The sequence below is a fragment of the Styela clava genome, unplaced genomic scaffold (assembly GCF_964204865.1).
Source record: "Styela clava unplaced genomic scaffold, kaStyClav1.hap1.2 HAP1_SCAFFOLD_171, whole genome shotgun sequence".
NCBI classification, from domain to species: domain Eukaryota; kingdom Metazoa; phylum Chordata; class Ascidiacea; order Stolidobranchia; family Styelidae; genus Styela; species Styela clava.
In genome coordinates, this window is record NW_027556731.1 from 32,501 (window position 1) to 37,698 (window position 5,198).

Sequence of the window (5,198 nt, forward strand, 5' to 3'; positions counted from 1 at the left end):
AAAGACAGTAAACTCGAATGAGCCATGAAAGAGCGGTGCGGGGCCGGTCGGAGCGCACCCTTTTCTCGGTGGCTGGCGGGCGAGAGAGTGCTGCGTCGCCGGCATCGGCGTCGAAAGAAGCCGAGCCGAAAAAGTTAAAGTACAAACGTGCAAGCATACTAACCTAACCCTAGGTAAGGCATGTCAGAGCGAAAGACAGTAATTTCGAATGAGCCAAGAAAGAGCGGTGCGGGGCCGGTCGGAGCGCACCCTTTTCTAGGTGGCTGGCGGGCGAGAGAGTGCTGCGTCGCCGGCATCGGCGTCGAAAGAAGCCGAGCCAAAAAAAGTTAAAGTACAAACGTGCAAGCATACTAACCTAACCCTAGGTAAGGCATGTCAGAGCGAAAGACAGTAATTTCGAATGAGCCATGAAAGAGCGGTGCGGGGCCGGTCGGAGCGCACCCTTTTCTCGGTGGCTGGCGGCGAGAGAGTGCTGCGTCGCCGGCATCGGCGTCGAAAGAAGCCGAGCCGAAAAAAGTTAATGTACAAACGTGCAAGCATACTAACCTAACCCTAGGTAAGGCATGTCAGAGCGAAAGACAGTAATTTCGAATGAGCCAAGAAAGAGCGGTGCGGGGCCGGTCGGAGCGCACCCTTTTCTCGGTGGCTGGCGGGCGAGAGAGTGCTGCGTCGCCGGCATCGGCGTCGAAAGAAGCCGAGCCGAAAAAAGTTAATGTACAAACGTGCAAGCATACTAACCTAACCCTAGGTAAGGCATGTCAGAGCGAAAGACAGTAAACTCGAATGAGCCATGAAAGAGCGGTGCGGGGCCGGTCGGAGCGCACCCTTTTCTCGGTGGCTGGCGGGCGAGAGAGTGCTGCGTCGCCGGCATCGGCGTCGAAAGAAGCCGAGCCGAAAAAAGTTAAAGTACAAACGTGCAAGCATACTAACCTAACCCTAGGTAAGGCATGTCAGAGCGAAAGACAGTAATTTCGAATGAGCCAAGAAAGAGCGGTGCGGGGCCGGTCGGAGCGCACCCTTTTCTAGGTGGCTGGCGGGCGAGAGAGTGCTGCGTCGCCGGCATCGGCGTCGAAAGAAGCCGAGCCAAAAAAAGTTAAAGTACAAACGTGCAAGCATACTAACCTAACCCTAGGTAAGGCATGTCAGAGCGAAAGACAGTAATTTCGAATGAGCCATGAAAGAGCGGTGCGGGGCCGGTCGGAGCGCACCCTTTTCTCGGTGGCTGGCGGGCGAGAGAGTGCTGCGTCGCCGGCATCGGCGTCGAAAGAAGCCGAGCCGAAAAAAGTTAATGTACAAACGTGCAAGCATACTAACCTAACCCTAGGTAAGGCATGTCAGAGCGAAAGACAGTAATTTCGAATGAGCCATGAAAGAGCGGTGCGGGGCCGGTCGGAGCGCACCCTTTTCTCGGTGGCTGGCGGGCGAGAGAGTGCTGCGTCGCCGGCATCGGCGTCGAAAGAAGCCGAGCCGAAAAAAGTTAAAGTACAAACGTGCAAGCATACTAACCTAACCCTAGGTAAGGCATGTCAGAGCGAAAGACAGTAATTTCGAATGAGCCAAGAAAGAGCGGTGCGGGGCCGGTCGGAGCGCACCCTTTTCTAGGTGGCTGGCGGGCGAGAGAGTGCTGCGTCGCCGGCATCGGCGTCGAAAGAAGCCGAGCCAAAAAAAGTTTAAAGTACAAACGTGCAAGCATACTAACCTAACCCTAGGTAAGGCATGTCAGAGCGAAAGACAGTAATTTCGAATGAGCCATGAAAGAGCGGTGCGGGGCCGGTCGGAGCGCACCCTTTTCTCGGTGGCTGGCGGGCGAGAGAGTGCTGCGTCGCCGGCATCGGCGTCGAAAGAAGCCGAGCCGAAAAAAGTTAAAGTACAAACGTGCAAGCATACTAACCTAACCCTAGGTAAGGCATGTCAGAGCGAAAGACAGTAATTTCGAATGAGCCAAGAAAGAGCGGTGCGGGGCCGGTCGGAGCGCACCCTTTCTCGGTGGCTGGCGGGCGAGAGAGTGCTGCGTCGCCGGCATCGGCGTCGAAAGAAGCCGAGCCGAAAAAAGTTAAAGTACAAACGCGATGCTAATGAGCGAGCCGTTGTCTCGACTAATGTGTAGGGGGCGTTCGATCGAGCGTCTGGCTTGAGCGCTTGTCGGCCTAGCAGAACGGTCGCATTGTTATGCCCGGGTTTTAGGCACCGCTGCAGGCGGCCGGCAGAGCTCTTGTTTGTGCGAAACTGAATGGATCGAGCCCGAGAGAGGGCGAGCAAAGAAAAAACGCAAATCGCTCCGCCTGGGCACTGCCGGCGAGAGCGTGGACGTCGCGGCCAGCGACTGTCGAAGCCGAGTACGGCCGCAGGCGATCGCCTCGGTCTTAAACGAATGCGACGAGCACGCGCCGGGCGGCCCAGCAAGGGCGAGCGCAGCTGTCGCAGCTATCTGGTTGATCCTGCCAGTAGTGATATGCTTGTCTCAAAGATTAAGCCATGCAGGTGCAAGTACGAGTTCTCGTAAAGCGAAACTGCGAATGGCTCATTAAATCAGTCTTGGTTTATTTGGTCTCGTAAGCGAAGTGGATAACTGTGGTAATTCTAGAGCTAATACATGCATTAAGCGCCGACTTCGGGAGGCGCGCTTTTATCAGATCAAAACCGACCGGGTTCGTCCTGTGACGTTTGATGACTCTGGATAACCACGCGGATCGTACGGTCTCTGCACCGACGACGTATCATTCAAGTGTCTGCCCTATCAACTGTCGAAGGTACGCTACGTGCCTACCTTTGTGATAACGGGTAACGGGGAATCAGGGTTCGATTCCGGAGAGGGAGCCTGAGAAACGGCTACCACATCCAAGGAAGGCAGCAGGCGCGCAAATTACCCATTCCCGACACGGGGAGGTAGTGACGAAAAATAACAATACAGGACTCTAACGAGGCCCTGTAATTGGAATGAGTACATCCTAAAACTCTTAACGAGTATCCATTGGAGGGCAAGTCTGGTGCCAGCAGCCGCGGTAATTCCAGCTCCAACAGTGTATGCTAAAGTTGTTGCGGTTGAAAAGCTCGTAGTTGGATTTTGGGCGAGCGCCGCCGGTCCGTCGCAAGGCGTGTCACTGGTTGCGTTCGCCTCACCTTCGGTTCTCCGTCGGTGCTCTTGACTGAGTGTCGGCGGTGGCCGATAAGTTTTACTTTGAAAAAATTAGAGTGTTCAAAGCAGGCTGTTCGCCTGCATAGTGTTGCATGGAATAATGGAATAGGACCTCGGTTCTATTTTGTTGGTTTTCGGAGCACGAGGTAATGATTAAGAGGGACAGACGGGGGCGTCCGTACTCTGCCGTTAGAGGTGAAATTCTTGGATCGGCGGAAGACGAACTACTGCGAAAGCATTCGCCAAGAATGTTTTCTTTAATCAAGAGCGAAAGTCAGAGGTTCGAAGACGATCAGATACCGTCCTAGTTCTGACTATAAACGATGCCAACTAGCGATCGGGAGGCGTTACCATGACGACCTTTCCGGCAGCTTCCGGGAAACCAAAGTCTTTGGGTTCCGGGGGGAAGTATGGTTGCAAAGCTGAAACTTAAAGGAATTGACGGAAGGGCACCACCAGGAGTGGAGCCTGCGGCTTAATTTGACTCAACACGGGAAACTCACCCGGCCCGGGACACAGGTAGGATTGACAGATTGAGAGCTCTTTCTTGATTCTGTGGGTGGTGGTGCATGGCCGTTCTTAGTTGGTGGAGCGATTTGTCTGGTTAATTCCGATAACGAACGAGACTCTGGCATGCTAAATAGTTACGCGACCTTCTCGGTCGGCGTCTAACTTCTTAGAGGGACTAGTGGCGTTTAGCCACACGAGATTGAGCAATAACAGGTCTGTGATGCCCTTAGATGTCCGGGGCCGCACGCGCGCTACACTGAGTGAAGCAGCGAGTGTCTAACCTAGGCCGAAAGGTCCGGGTAACCCGTTGAACCTCATTCGTGATTGGGATAGGGACTTGCAATTGTTTCCCTTGAACGAGGAATTCCCAGTAAGCGCAAGTCATCAACTTGCGTTGATTACGTCCCTGCCCTTTGTACACACCGCCGTCGCTACTACCGATTGAATGGTTTAGTGAGATCCTTGGATCGGCCCCGTCGCGGCTGGCAACGGCCGCGTCGGCGTGTCGAGAAGACGATCAAACTTGATCATTTAGAGGAAGTAAAAGTCGTAACAAGGTTTCCGTAGGTGAACCTGCGGAAGGATCATTACCGAAAGTGGTGGTAGGCCCCGGCCGACCGCGCACTTAATTGTCTTTGGGTGCCGCCGAGAGGGCGGCCGTCAATCGGGGTTCCGCCCCGTGCGACACGCGTAACACGTTGGCATAGCAAGGCAGCCGAGTGCGATGGTGGCTTCTGGGCACCGCGCTCGATGTGCCGCCGGCCCAGCCCGGCGGTCGCTCGGCGCCGTTTGTTGGTGTTTTTGTGCAGTTGTTGTCGGTGGTGGTTTTGTGGTCGATCCCACAGTGTGACGTCCGCGCGCTTCGGCGCCGGGCGAAACGTCGAGGACGACTCTTAACGGTGGATCACTCGGCTCGCGAGTCGATGAAGGACGCAGCCAAGTGCGAGAAGTAATGTGAATTGCAGAACACATTGAACGTCGACCTTCTGAACGCGAATTGCGGTCTCGGGTCAATCCCGGGACCGCGTCTGCCTCAGGGTCGCGTTCGTCCTCACCCGAGGGCCGTCGCCTGGCCTCTGCGAAGACGGCCGGGCGTCGCCCCAAGTTGAAGCGGTCGCCGAGCTTTCTCGGCGCGACCGCGTGTCCCGTACACCGCCGGCCCCTCGACGTGTTCAACTACGTTCGAGGGGCGGGTCCAGGTCGGTCGGTCCGGTCACGAGATCAAGACCGACCGTGGGCCAAGGCGGCGACGGTACGCGCTCGGTCGGCGCCGGCGGCGACGACTTGCGATGCCAGCGGGCCGTGTAAGAAGCGGCCCGCTTGACACATACGACCTGAGTTCAGGCGAGAGCACCCGCTGAATTTAAGCATATTATTAAGCGGAGGAAAAGAAACCAACAGGGATTCCCTGAGTAACGGCGAGTGAACCGGGAAGAGTCCAGCGTCGAATCTGCGCGCTTTTCGAGCGCGCCGAGTTGTGACGTACGGAAGTCCCAGTGCGGCTAACGGCGAGCGCCGGTGTCCTTCTGATCGAGGCCTCGTCCCACGGCGG

At 56.0% G+C, this 5,198-nt stretch overlaps 2 non-coding genes across 2 annotated transcripts; both read left to right on the forward strand.

The window, feature by feature from the left end:
- Window positions 1-2,425: 2,425 nt before the first annotated feature.
- LOC144419671 (small subunit ribosomal RNA) lies at window positions 2,426-4,236 on the forward strand. Its single transcript, XR_013474204.1, has one exon. It is a non-coding gene; the product is annotated as a small subunit ribosomal RNA (ribosomal RNA).
- Window positions 4,237-4,534: 298 nt separating this feature from the next.
- LOC144419677 (5.8S ribosomal RNA) lies at window positions 4,535-4,688 on the forward strand. The gene has a single exon (XR_013474206.1). It is a non-coding gene; the product is annotated as a 5.8S ribosomal RNA (ribosomal RNA).
- Window positions 4,689-5,198: the final 510 nt, after the last annotated feature.